The sequence below is a fragment of the Suricata suricatta genome, chromosome 3 (assembly GCF_006229205.1).
Source record: "Suricata suricatta isolate VVHF042 chromosome 3, meerkat_22Aug2017_6uvM2_HiC, whole genome shotgun sequence".
In the NCBI taxonomy this organism is placed as follows: domain Eukaryota; kingdom Metazoa; phylum Chordata; class Mammalia; order Carnivora; family Herpestidae; genus Suricata; species Suricata suricatta.
In genome coordinates this window covers 14248826-14263959 of record NC_043702.1, presented here as the reverse complement: position 1 = coordinate 14263959, position 15134 = coordinate 14248826, and the positions used below count along the sequence as shown (strand labels likewise).

General features: G+C 37.4%; 1 long non-coding RNA gene across 1 annotated transcript in view; it reads left to right on the top strand.

Annotated features, from left to right (window-relative positions):
• Positions 1-2624: 2624 nt before the first annotated feature.
• The window catches only part of LOC115288645, a 45095-nt gene continuing 32585 nt past the window's right edge, over positions 2625-15134 (top strand). The window contains exon 1 of the long non-coding RNA XR_003907130.1: positions 2625-2646. This is a non-coding gene — a long non-coding RNA (uncharacterized LOC115288645). The remainder of the gene's footprint in view (positions 2647-15134) is intronic.

The window sequence follows — 15134 nt, the reverse complement described above, 5'->3', positions numbered from 1 at the left end:
ACCTATGGATATGGATAGGCCTCCCTGAATGGCGGGAGGCCTCAGACATTCTTCCCATCAAGACAATAGTAAGATCCTCCACTCTTCAGATCCTTTTTCTCCCATTCCTCCGTGGGCATGGGATTGGTAAATCTGCCTAAATCATCCCAGCTGGGTTCCAGAATTATAGGAAAGAAGAATCTACAGATTCCTTGGCAAATCTTTCCAAATGAAACAAACCATAGAACCTCTAACCACAGGCATTTTTAAGATTGAGTCTGAATCATGGTTATAGAAAATGTCCCCTTTCCATAAAGCTCCTTGCATAGTCCGAGATCCTGAGGACTTGAGAAGATCGAGAAGTGTACTCTGTTGTGAGCCATGTTGTGAGTATGTATCCAACTCTCAGAGATATTCACTCAAAACACTAGTGAAATATGGTCTATTAACTAATGAAAGGTCAATTTTAGTAACTGGTCTAGAAAAGCTTATTAACTTTATTTGTAGACATGCTTAGTGTTGTAGGCCTACTGAACAAATTCCTGAACACACTGATGAAAGAATTGCCGAGATGACTTGTATTAAACAGTTCTTGAGAGTGTAGATAATGGACTCATATAGCAGGCATTTTCATTTTAATTCCAAGAGGAAATCTCGGATCATGACTCTTAGTGTTTAACTCAGCACTTTCAAGAAAGCAAAGGTACTTTCAAGAAGCCCAGGTAGGCTAAGCATTATCTTATCTTACTTTATCTTATCATCTCATCTCATTTCATCTTAGAGAGAGAGAGAGGCATCTGCACAAGCAGGGGGAGAGGCAGAGGGAGGGAAAGAGAGAAGCAGGCTCCACACTTAGCATAGAGCTTAGCATGGGACTTGATCCCATAATCCTGTGATCATGACCTGAGCTGAAATCAAGAGTCAGTAGCTCAACTGAATGAGCCTCCCAGGCATCCCCCTTAAGCATTGTTTAGAAGAGAGCCTTGTGAAAGAAGACATCATAAGAGATAAATATGTTCCTGATCAACAGAATACTTCATTGTTTCCTACTCATTTTCATCTCAGTCCCCTTTTTATCTGCACCAAAATTTCCATTTGGGAAGGGCCTTCCGCATTTGTAGGCTTCTTTGGGATTGGATCACTCCAGCTTCAGGGGTTGGCTCTATTTGGCTGAACAAGAGGACACTTCCCTCCTGCAGTGCTTGACATCTGGATGGGTACCTGAAAGTCTACTTGCTGTTGAGCAGGCCTTTTTTCCTTGTTTTCCTTTTTTTTTTTATGATTGAAGGAGAAGGACTCCTCCTCTCCCTTGCTTTCTCCACATCTTCTTGAGTTCTGACTGACACATGGACTGAGGTTTTTTTTCCCCAGTAAAATTAATTTCTCTTGAAACTGAGCTATAATGATAGGAGAGACGCTTGAAAATCTGGACACATTCAGAGATGTGTTCTTGGAATTTTCCATAGAAAATTAACGCCTGATCCACAGTGACACATTCAGCAAGTATTTGCTTAGTACAACCTCTTCTGAAATGGTGAGATAGATCTGAAAAGATTCAAATCCAACATTCTCCATTGAGCTTAGGGTAGATGAATGTGGTAAGGTATGCTGGATGGATATTTGGAGATCAATCACGTAAGCAACTGGACGGGCTCACAGGGTCTCCAGAAGCCTTTACTTCAAAAATCTTTGAGGCCAAGGGGCTCTTGGTCGTAGCAAGTATGTAGTGAGTGTCCTGAATCTCTTAGAGTTTCAGAAGTTAGCCATCTGATTAGATTAACACAAGCTAAAATTTTGTATTCTATTTCAACCTCATCTTAAATGTTCTGTAAGTTGACAGGACCATTCTGGTTCCTTCCCTACCCACAAGGGGATGAATAAGATTTGTAGAGTTAGAACAGAGACCGTACACATCCATTGGCTGAGTAACACAATAGAAGCAATGCATACAAATCTCTTTTGATTACTAAAATGTCCTTCTCCCTTTTACTGACTGGATAGTTACATATGTGGCAAATTATATTTAGAATTGATTGTGTTTAAAAATCTCAGTAGGTTTAATTACCCACTGGTTCTAACTGCCATAGAAAAGATGGATCTAACTGCCATAGAAAAGATTCCTCCAGCTATTCCTTATCCCTCTGAATCACAAAGACATGGTTGAGTTTAACAACTGTTAACATAGGTGCTTTGTAACTGATCTTAAAAAAATTTCACAAACTCACCCGAAGCTCTAAGTGTAAGTAGGCATTCCTTTAATGTAGGACCAACAATTCAAAATCTGTTTCCAAACCTGAAAACACTTCCGAGTTTTTCTTTTGGAATTGCGATCCTAAAATTCTTGAAATAGTGTAAATTTTTACTTTTTGAGGATGGATTAGACTTTTAGAAATTTAAGTTGGACTTTGTTCTAGGTTCTAGGTGGAATGATCAAGCTGGCTAATCTTTTCATAAAGGGTGGTAACTCTAAAAGAAATGCATTTCTGTGTGTGTGTGTGCGCGCGCGCGCGCGCCCGTGTGTGTGCCTGAAGGCGGTTTGAAAAGTTGAATGCTTTCAGCTGAGTCAGTGTTACTGGACTAAGCATCCATAGTCCCAAGTCTGAGGAGGAGAACACTCATTTTTATTTCTTAAGTTTCTTGTAGCTAAAAAACCAGTTTTATCGTTATGTAAGTATATTCTGTAGGTAAGAAAAGCACTATAAGGTGGTTAGAATGTTTACTTTGATTACTTTCATTATCTGTATCTGCATTGCCATTGCATTGCATTGCCTGTCTTTTCTATGTCAGGGTCTTGAGGGCACACACAAGTACGTCTAAATCTCTGTATAGGCTTTGCTATAGCAGAATGTGGAAATAATTGGTCATCAAGTTTTCTTCATAATTGTCGTGATGGGGTCTGTGCAGGATTTTAATTCCATTTCTAATTGCAAATTATTTAAGATAAATACTTAGCTAGCTGTAAACCTCCAACTATTTTACAATGAATTAACATTTGGTTTCTGATTTATTCTGATAGTCTATATTTAGATATTTACACTGGAGGGTGAAATATCAAAGTTCAGAGTTTTTAGAGTAATAAAATGAGAATCTGATGGTCTTGTCAACTTTGTAGGAAATCTGAGCAGAAATCAGCTGGTTGTCAGAAATTCCTGCAGCAGATTTTCTTGGACTTCTCATTTCCAAAATTGGATTAATGAAAATCTTACATGAAGAACAAAAGCATTAAAATCTAGGCCAAAATATTAAAACACTAAAATATATGAGAAAGACCTCTAAGTAATTAAAGCTACAGTTGCAATTTTTGAGGAAATGGGTTCTAGTCCTTAATTAAAACAGGAACATTGTGGCTTCATATCACTTATATTTATAATAAAAATTAATGCTGGGAAGAAAGGGCTGCAAAGCTAACTTTGCAAATCAATTGTTATAAAAATGATACAACGTTACCATGTTTGCCCCTAGCTTCTTCGAAGATGGTTTCTGAATTCCTTCACTTTGATAAATATATTTTTCAATTTTGTCTTTTTGGAGTGATAATAAAATTAGAATTACAAGCTAAGGTTAGAATCCTGTACACTCTTGGGGCACCTGGGTGGCTCAGTTAAGCATCTAAGTTCGGCTCAGGTCATGATCTCAGGGTTCATGGGATTGAGCCCCACATCGGGCTCTCTACTGTCAGCACAGAGCCTGCGTCAAATTTTTGGTTTCCCTCTCATTCTGCCCCTCCTCTGCACACACTCTCTTTCTCTCCCAAAAATAAATAAACATTAAAAAAAATTAAAAAAGAATCCTGTACTCTCTTATACAAGGCTAGAACTGCATAGCACCTTAATTATAGCCTTACTCTGCTCTTGCTCTACTATCTTATTAATTGATTTTGTATGCCTTAGAAAATATTTTTTATAGAATATGTCATTCTACCATTTATAATTGATTAAATAAGCTGCCTGAAGTCATTACTTCAAAAATTGTGCATCTGACCCTTGATCAAAACTCAGAAATACAAGAAAACATGCAAAACATCTGATCCAAGATGGCTTTTTATTTTTTTTTGCCTTTGCTGTCCACAATGAAATTAACCAGAAAAAAAGGATCAATTTCGAATTCTAGTTTTCTTCCTGTAAAGAATTTCTTATTTCTTATACCTTCATTCCAAGAATTAAAAAAAAATTGATTTTAGCATCTTTACTGTAAGAATCTCAATTCATTTTGCAAACACCAGCTGTGATGTATTAAGAATTTCCTGTAGAAGGAAACATTGTAAAAGGGTAATCATTGGTGTGCAAGCCAGTGTGCTAGTAAAAAGAAAACCATTGACCACCATTGACCTTGGGAAGTTCTTAGGCCCTTTGAGTATCAGTTTCCTTTTCTGTTAAAATGGGGGATTTCTGTGTCTCACTGACAGGATCTATGAGGATTGCTTCAGTAACACAAATAAACCATCTGCCCCATGAAATGTAGTTGGTGCTTACTAAACTATAGTTTCTATCCTTTTTTTTTTTAATGCTTCTCATCTCTCTTACTCTTATTTAACCTGTTTCCATTATATCTGGGCGCTACCAGAAAAAACATATAGTCATCTGCAGCCCACAGAATTTAAATCTCACAGCCTTGCTTCTGTTAATGATAAGAAGATGAAATTCACAGGGAAATATTCCTCACCTACAAAGTGAGGATAAGTGACTTGCCCAGACCACCCAAGACCCTTGAGAAGATAGAGTAAAAGGAACTTCACCACCAAGGATGGGAGTGGAAATTGGTACAATGACTTCGGGAAGTATTTCAGAATTAATTTTTTTTCAACTTTCGCTTTTCCTAATGTCAAGATTTCAGCTTGAGATAGTTTTTAAAAAAAAATACAAATAGAAAAATGTAAACACCCTTAAGAATAAACTCCTACTAATTAAGAGTTTCAAATGGGCAGAAAATGTGGACTTGCCTTGCACAGAAATGTTAGTTCTGTTCAATGTCATTGTTTATAGATGCAACAGTTTCCCACTGGAAATACATGTCTTCTTACTGAACTACTTCCCATGGTATATGGGCACAAGCTCAAGTTTTATCATTAACCTGACCTCAAACTTCTCCACACAGTCTTCATGTAGGACCATGGTAGAAAGTGCAGGATATCTCTTGTACTCTGATGGCATCAAAATCTACCTCATTATTTTTGTTTGTTGTTCAGGGTCAGGACATATCCTTAGAAGGGCTTCGCTCAGCTGGTTGGTCTCTGCGTCAGTCGCTCTTGGTGTTTGCATGGTAGTTCTGGTGGGTACAGAGAAGGTTCCGTCGGGGTGGGGAGTAGGGTTTCTGGGGCAGCCATGGCTTGGTGGTGCTCCCTCATTCTTTGCTGGAGGCTGATGGGTTGAACATGCACTTGCACCGAAGAGTAGCTCCACTTTCCTAGAGAAGACTTCCAGAGAAATTCTTCTCCATCATATCTTGGCTTTATATTCTAATTGCCAGAAAGCATATGAAGAATATGCCAACCTTATTAGTTATCGGTACATGCAAATGACATCACAATTTTATAACTCCAGGTTCACAAAAGCAACAGCATCTGATGGTGAAGAGCAGGAACTTGTGGAATGCTGGTGAGAACACAAATGGGTAAAATTGCTTTTGGAAACAATGTGGCATTGTTTTGTAAAAGTTGAACTTTACATGATTTTTCATCCAGAAGTTCATCTTTCAGGTCCATACCCAAGAAATTCTGGTGCACATACACTTCTGTATACATACATAATAATTGACATGGAGGGTTGTTCCAAACCAGACATGCTGAATATTCCTCAACATTAGAATGTATAAATATCTTGTATATTTAGATGGCGAAATATTCTATAGAAATGGAATTGAATAAATCATGACTATGAATACCAATGTAGTTATGTCTAGAAAACATAATGATTGGAAAGCAAAGTAGAGATTCAGGTTATATGAAGCTCAAAAATATGAAAACTTTGTCAACAAATTGTTTCAGGAGAATGGTAAACTATAAATGGAAAGCAAGGTATGGTAAGCACAAAATTCAGAATACATAAAGAGGTAGAAAGGTTTGAGAAACACAGGTCATTTACAAGATCTTTTTCTCTTACGGTTTGGTGGTATGCACATCTTAGGTGTATGTATTATATAATACAATAAATACTTATATAAACCATATAATATCCCTTTGTATTAACCTTTATAATTAAAAGTTGAAGATTATTTTTACTGTAAATTTTTATGTAATGGAAACTTGAAACTCTGCTTTAAGCAATGTGAAGAGTAATTCACAAAGGGGGGGAGGGATTCTTATTATTCTTTTTAAGTTTAAAAAAACTTAAAAATTGAGAGAGAGAGACAGACAGACAGACAGAGAGTGCATATGGAGCAGAAAGAGAGGGAGAGAGAAAATCCCAAGCATGTTCCACATTGTTAGCACAGAGCTCAATGCGGGACTCAATCCCATGAACTGTGAGATCATGATCTAAAATCAAGAATCTGATGCTTAACTAACAGAGCCACGCAGGCTCACCCTCACTATTTCTATCAAATTTCATTTTGTAACCTGAATAAATCCTCCTGGCCTCCAACCAATCAGTCTCTTTATATGGTCATTTCCCCCCTCAACTTTATTGAGATTTAATGACATAACATTGTGTAAGCTGAAGGTGTAAATTTGTTGATTTGATACATTTATATTTTGCAAAGTGATTTACTACCACAGCCTTAGCTAACACCTCCATTCTGTCAAATAGTTATCATTTTTTTTGTGTGTGGTGAGAACACTTAAGGTCCACTCTCTTAGCAACATTGAAGTATTTGATGCAGTATTATTAGCTGTAATCACCATTCTGTACATTAAATTCCCAGAACTTGTTAACCTTGTTAAGTGGAAGTTTGTACCCATTTATACCAATATCTCCCCATTCCCTGGAACACCCAGACCCTGACAAGTACCACTTCTACTGTTTTCTGAGTTTTTCTAAGTTTTACATTTTTAATTATTATTTGTAAAATTTTAATTCCAGGATAATTAGCATACAGTGTAAGTTTCAGGTGTACAATGTAATAATTCAACAATTTTGTACATTATTCATTGTTCATCATGATAGGTATACTCTTAATCTCCTTCAACTATTTCACCCACCTCCTTCCCCCACCTGCCTTCTGGTAACCATCAGTTTGTACTCTATAGTTAAGAGTCTGTTTTTTTTGTTTGTCTTTCTTTTTTCTTGTTCATATGTTTTGTTTTTTAAATTCCACATATGAGTTAAACCGTATGGTATTTGTCTTTCTATGACTGGCTCATTTCACTTATATTATACCTTCTAGATCCATCCATGTAGTTGCAAATGGCCAGGTTTTATTCTTTTTTTAATGGCTGAGTAATATTCCATTGCATGTATATACCACATCTTCTTTATCCATTCATCTGTTGATGGACATTGACTGAATCCATACTTTGGCTATTGTAGATAATGCTACTGTAAATGTTGGGATGCATGCATCCCTTTGCATTTATATTTTTGTACTCTTTGGATAAATATCTAAGTAGTGAAATTGCTGGATTATAGGGTAGTTCTATTTTTAACTTTTTGAGGAAACTTCATGCTGTTTTCCAGAATGGCTGCGACAGTTTCCACTTTCACCAACAGTCCAAGAGGGTTCCTATTTCTCCACATCCTCACCAAGAGCTGTTGTTTCTTTTGTTGTTGATTCTGACAGGTGTGAAGTGATATCTCATTGTGGTTTTGATTTGCATTTCCCTGATGATCAGTGATGTTGGGCATCTTTTCATATGTCTGCTGGCCATCTGCATGTCTTTGTTGGAGAAACATCTGGTTATATCTTCTGCAAATTTTTTAATTGGATTATTTGGGGGACTTTTTTGGTGTTGTGTTGTATGCATTCTTTATATATTTTGGATACTAACCCTTTATCAGACATGTCATTTGCAAATATCTTCTCCCATTCAGTTGGCTCTCTTCTAGTTTTGTTGATTTTTTTTCCCCTTGCTATGCAGAAGATTGTTATTCTGATGTAGTCCCAATAATTTATTTTTGCTTTTGTTTCCCTGATATCAGGAGACATTCTAGAAAAATATTGCTGCAGCTGATGTCAAAGAGATTACTGCCTGTGTTCTCTTCTAGAGTCTTATGGTTTCAGGTCTCACATTTAGGTTTTTAATCTACTTTGAGTTTATTTTTCGATATGGTATAAGAAAGCGAGCTGGTTTCATTCTTTTGCACATACCTGTCCGCTTTTCCCCATACCATTGGTGGAAGAGACTGTTGTTTTCCCACTACGTAATTTTGCCTTCTTTGTCAAAGATCAGCTGACCTTTCAGTTTTTATTTTTTAAAGTTTGGTTATTATTTATTTATTTATTTATTTATTTATTTATTTATTTATAGAATATCTCCATGTTGAGCATGGAGCCTGACACAGGGCTCAATCTAATGACCATGAGATCATGACCTGAACTGAAATCAAGAGTCTGAAGTTTAACTGACTGTGCCACCGAGGCACCTCGTAACTTACCATTTAATTATGGGTTTATTTCTGGGCTCTGTATTCTGGTCTATTGATCTATGTGTCTGCTTTTGTGCCAGAACTATATTATTTTGATGACTACAGCTTTGCAGTATTGCTTGAAACCTGAGATTGTGGCACCTCCAGTTTTGCTCTTTTTCTTTGGCTACTTGGGGTCTTTTGTGGTTCCATAAAAATTTCAAGATTATTTGTATTAATTCTGTGAAAAAATGCTATTGGTATTTTGACAGGGATTGCATTAAATCTGTAGATTTCTTTGGGTAGTATGGACATTTTAACAATATATATATATATATTTTAATGCATGAGTATGGAATATCTATCCATTTGTGTCATCATCAATTTCTTTCATCAGTGTTTCATAGTTTTCAGAGTACAAGTCTTTCACTTCCTTGGTTTAGTTTGTTCCTAGGTATTTTATTATTTTTGCTACAATGGTAGATGGGACTGTTTTCTTAATTTATCTTTCTGCTGCATCATTATCAGTGTATAGAAATGCGGCGGATTTCTGTATGTTGATTTTGTATCTTGTCACCTACTGAGTTCATTTATCAGTCCTAGTAGTTTTTTTGGTAGAGTCTTCAGGGTTTTCTACATAGAGTATTATGACATCTGCAAGTAGTGAAAGTTTTACTTCTGGCTTACACATCTGGATGCCTTTTATATCTTCTTCTTGTCTGACTTCTAGTACTATGTTTACTAAAAGTGGTGGGAATGGATATTTTTGTCTTGTTCATGATCTGAGGAAAAAAACCCTCAGTTTTTCACCACTGAGCATAATGTCAGTTGTGGTTTTTCATATATGGCCTTTATTATGTTGAAGTGTGTTCCCTGTAAACCTAGTTTGTTGAGGGTTTTTATCATGAATGTATGCTGCACTTATCAAAGGCCTTTTCCACATCTACTAAAATGATCATGTGGGTTTTATCCTTTCTCTTGTTGATGTGGGCATTGTATCACATTGATAGATTTGCAAATACTGAAATGCCCTTGCATTCCAGGAATAAATCTCTGTTGATCATGGTGAATGACTTTTTTTTTCTTTTATAGTTTATTGTGAAGTTAGTTTCCATGTAACACCCAGTACTCATCCCAACAAGTGCCCTCCTCCATGCCCATCACCCGCTTTCCTCTCTCCTCCCACCACCATCAGCCCTCAGTTTGTTCTCAGTATTCAAGAGTCTCTCATGGTTTGCCTCCCTCCCTCTCCTCAACTATTTTTCCTCCTTGCCCTCCCCCATGCTCCTCTGTTAAGTTTCTCCTGTTCCACTTAAAAGTGAAAACATATGGTATCTGTCCTTCTCTGCCTGACTTATTTCACTTAGCATGACACCCTCAAGTTCCATCCACATTGCTGCAAATGGCAGATTTCATTCTTTCTCATTGCCATGTAGTATTCCATTGTGTACATAGACCACATCTTCTTGATCCATTCATCAGTTGATGGACATTTACGTTTTTTCCATGATTTGACTATTGTTGAAAATCAACAATACTATGTACTATGAGCATTGGGGTACATGTGCCCCTATGCATCAGTACTTCTGTATCCCTTAGGTGAATGACTTTTTTAAATGTATTGTTGATTTGTCTTGCTAATATTTTGTTGAAGAGTTTTGCTTCTCTATTCACTAGTGATATCAGCCTATAGTTTTTCTTTTTTTAATGTCTTTATCTGGTTTTAGTATCAGCGTAATGCTGGCCTCAGAATGAATTTGGAAGCTTTCCTTTCTTTAATATATTTAGAAGAGTTTGAGAAGATTAGATATTAACTTCTTTTTATATGTTTGTTAGAATTCACCTATAAAGCTGTCTGGTCCTGGATTTTTGTTTGTTGAGAGTTTTTTGATTACTGATATTCAATCTATTTCTGGTAATCAGTCTGTTCAAAATTTCTATTTCTTTCTGATTCTATTTTGGGAGGGTATATGTTTCTAGGAATTTCTCCATTACTTCTAGGTTGTCCAATTTGTTGGCATGTAATTTTTCATAATATTCTATTACAGTCCTCTGTATTTCTGTGGTATCAGCTGTTATTTCTCCTCTTTCACTTCTGATTTTTTTTTTTTAATTTGAGTCCTCTTTCTTTATGATGAGTTTGGCTAAATGTTTATCTATTTTATTGATCTTTTCAAAGAACCAGCTCTTGGTGTCATTGATCTGTTCTATTGTTTTTTAAAATTCCTATTTCATTTATTGTACTCTAATCATTATTATTTCATTTCTTCTACTGGTTTTGGGTTTTGTTTGTGCTTTTTCTAGCTTCTTTGGGTCTAAGGTAAGAAGGTTTAGTTCTAAGGTTTAAGGTTGTTTTTTTTAAGGCTTTTCTTGCCTCCTGAAGTAGGACTGTATTGCTATAAAAGTCCCTCTTACAACAGCTTTTGTGGCATCCCAAAGATTTTGGAACAATGTGTTTTCATTTTCATTTGTCTCCAGGTATGTTTCTGATTTCTTGCTTTAGTTTGGTTTAGTAGCATGTTATGTAACTCCCTGTATTTGTGCTCTTTCCCGACTGTTTCTCGTGGTTGGTTTCTAGTATTATATTGTTGTGGTCAAAAAAAGATACATGGTATAACTAATCTTTTGAAATTTGTTGAGACTTGTTCTGTGGCCTAATGTGATCTATTCCGGAGACTGTTCCATGCGCACGTCAAAAGTATGTGTATTATACTGTTTTAGGACGGAATGTTCTGAAAATGTCTGTTAGACCCATCTGGTCCAATGTGTCATTCAGACCACTGTTTCCTTGACTTTGTGTTTTGGGTGATTTATTTATTGATGTAAGTGGGTTGTTAAAGTCTTCTGCTATTATTGTGTTACTATTTCTTACTCCCTTTATGTTTGTTATTAGCTGTTTTATGTATTAGGTGCTACGATGTTGGTTACATAAATATTTCTAATTATTATACCTTCTTGCTGGATTGTTTCCTTCATGGTTATGTAGCGTCCTTTGTCTCTTTTTACAGTCTTTGTTTTAAAGTCTATTTTGTCTAAGTATTGCTATCCCAGCTTTCTTTTCACTTCCATTTGCAGGATACATGTTTTTCATCTCTTAATTTTCTTTTTTATAATTTTTTAAAATTTATTTATTAGAGAGAGAGAGACAGACAGACAGACAGACAGACAGAGAGAATGAGTGGGTGTGGGTAGAGAAAGGGAGACACAGAATCTGAAGCAGGCTCCAAGACCTAAGCTGCCAACATAGAGCCTGATGCAGGACTTGAACTCATGAGATGTGAGATTATGATCTGAGCTGAAGTCAGATGCCTAACTGATTGAGCCACCCAAGTGATCTCTTACCTTAATTTTTTGAAATGCATCTTTAGGTTTGAAATGAGTCTCTTGTAGGCAGCATATAGATAGATCTTGGTTTTTTCCCCATTCTGTCACCCTATGTCTTTTTAAAATTAATTACTTAATTACTTACTTAATTAATTTTTTGAGAGATGTGGGGCTGATGTGGGGCTTAAACTCATGAACCATAAGATCATGACCTGAGCAGAAATCAAGAGTCAGATGCTTAACTGACTGAGCCACCCAGGCCCTCATCCTATCTCTTTTGATTGGAGTGTTTCCTCCATTTAAATTCATAGTAAGTATTGATTAAGTAAGTATATACTTACTGATCTTCTATTACTTGTTTTATGGTTGTTTTTGTAGTTCTTCTTTGTTCTTTTCTCTTCTTGCTCTCTTCTCTATTGGTTTACTGGCTTTCTCTAGTAATATACTTGGATTTCCTTCCAAGTTTATTTTCTTGCCTCTCTATTATCTGTTTTTGATAGCAGTTACCATTAGGCTTATATATATCATTCTATGCTTATAGTAGTCTACTGTTAAGTTGATGGTCACTTAAATTTAAACCCATTCTAAAATCACTACATTTTATTCCCCCTTCACATTTTAGGTATATGGTATCATACTTTACATCCTTTTATTTTGTGAATCCTCTAACTGACTTTTAGAGATATACCTAATTTTACTGCTTTTGTGATTCTTACTTTTCTTCTGCTTTTTATCTTCCCTTTCCACTCGAAGAGTCCTCTTTAACATTTCTTGTAAGGCTGGTTTAGCCATGGTGGTTTCCTTCAACTTTTTTGGGGGAAGCTATCTTTCCTTCTTTTCTGAATGATAACTTTGCTGGATAGATTATTCCTGGTTGCAGGTTTTTTTATTTTTTTTCAGCATTTTGAATACTTCATGCCACTTTCTTCTGGCCTACACACTTCCTGCTAAAAAAAATCAGATGATAGTCTTATGAGATTTCCCTTATATGTAACTATCTTATTTTTTGGCTTTAAATTTTTCTCTTTATCACTACTTTTTTTTTTTTCCGCTATTTTAATTACTATGTGTCTTGGTGTTGACTTCCTTAAGTTGATTTTGTTGAGGGCTCTCTGTGCCTCCTGGATCTGGATTTCTGTTTCCTTCTTCAGATTCAGGAAATTTTCAGCTATTATTTCTTCAAAAAATTTCAGCCTGCTTTTCTCTCTCTTTTCTTCTTGGATCCTTATAATGTGAATGTTATTATCCATAATGGTTTCACTGAGTTTGCTTAATTTATTTTCGTTTCTTATAATTCATTTTTCTCTCTCCTGTTTAGCATTATTGATTTCCATTACTCTGTCCTCCAGGTTGCTGATCCATTCTTCTGCTCCCTCTAGTCTGGTATGTTTCCCTTGAGTTATTTTTAATTTCATTTATTGAGTTTTTCATTGCTGATGGACTCTTTTTTATGTTTACTATTTTTCTGTGAAGGTATCATTGAAATTGTCCACTATTTCCTTAAGTCCAGTGAGTATCTTTATGACTATTACTTTATTTTATTTTTATTTTTTTAAACCAGGTTTTTAAAAATGTTTTTAATTTATTTTTGAGAGACAGACAGCTCGAGCGGGGGGTGGGGGTGGGGGGTCAGAGAGAGAGGGAGACACAGAATCTGAAGCAGGCTCCAGGCTCTGAGCTAGCTGTCAGCACAGAGCCCAACGCAGGCTTGAACCCCCAAACCGTGAGATCATGACCTGAGTTGAAGCCGGACGCTTGACCGACTGAGCCACCCAGGTGCCCCTATGACTATTACTTTAAATTCTTTATCAGACATACTACTTACCTCTCTTTCATGTAGCTGTCTTGCTGTGTCTTTTCCCCTGTTCTTTTATTTGAGACATATTCCTGTCTCCTCATTTTGTCTAACTCTGTGTCATTTTCTGTGTGTAAGGAAAATCATGTGTGTCTCTTGCTCTTGAAAGTAGTGACTTTATGAAGAAGAGGTCCTATGGTGCCTTCTGTTCTGCTATGTTCACCAGAACCTGGTTCTTCAGGGGTGTCTTCCATGTGTATTGCATGTACCCTACTGTTTTGGCTGAGTAGTGTTTGCATTCAGTCCAGTCATCATCAATGGCTCTCTTTGTCTGTTGAGGGGAGGGTTTGGTCCCTGTGTTGTTAGTGGGTCAGTCTGGGGGCCACCTTGGGCTTGAGTTGACTCAGACCAGGCATTTGCCAAAGACGCCATAGTGCTCTCTCTGTGTTTTCCCCTGAGAAACTGTTGTTGGTGGGTGGCCGTGAAGTCAGCAGATGTCTGTCTATAGCCCACTGTGGGGGCCCTAGTTGGACTGGTGTATATGATTATCTTCTCTTCTCCTCAGGGCAGCAGTCACTTCAGAGTGGAGCTGGGCCCTGTTGCAGCTGCTTGCACAGACAGGCTTCTGGCAGTACTTTGGATGAACTCTTGCCAAGGGTGTGTTGGAGAACATGTCTGCAGGAGAACAAAGGGCTGGATCAAGTGGTGCCAGCAAGGTCCATGGTGGTCCACTGTGGAAGCTGACCTGCAGCCACCTGAGGAAACTTGCTGAGCCCAGCTAGGTTGGAGGGAGTAGATACACAGAAGTGCATGGGAATGGGGCATGCTGTTAGCAAGCTAGGTGAAGCGTATTGGCCCTCTGTTGGTTCCTGCAGGTGTCAGTGTATCTGGGCTGGGAGGTGGGGGAGGATAATAGTGCCCGCCAGCTCCTTTGCTCTTGGAGAAGTCTCCCAGCCCCTTTCAGCACAGGCTCTGATGTTATGAAATAAATTTCCTTCCCATGTACCATATACAGCAGTGTTTCTCAAACTGCTGCTTCTGTGGTACATCTCAGCAGGGCCTTTTTTGTTCTGTCTCTTTAAGAGCATGGGCTCAATTTCCTATCAATCTCTAGCTCTCCCAGAGATAAGCATGCTGATTTTTAAAGTTCCAAGTGTCAGCCCCACTGATTGTAAAAACTCATGGAACCAGGCCTTCTGGATTTCAAAGCTGGATGTTATGGAGATTCATTTTCCCAGGAAAGGTTTCTGTGTCCGAGGTGCCTGGTGTGGGGTCTGCTCCTCTCTTCTCTCCATGCCCACAGGGTCCCTCCCTCTCACAGTCCTGCAGGTCCATTTGGGCCTACACCAGATCTCTGTTCTTCCTACCTCTTCAATGTGGCTTCTTCTCTATATTTAGCGGTGGAGATTCTGTTCTGCCAGTCTTTTGATTGTTTTCTGGTTTATTTATACTGGTGTGGGTATTAAGCTAGTTGTACATGTGGGATGAGGCGAGCCCAATATCTTCCTACACTGCCATCTCCCCCAAAGTCTGATGTT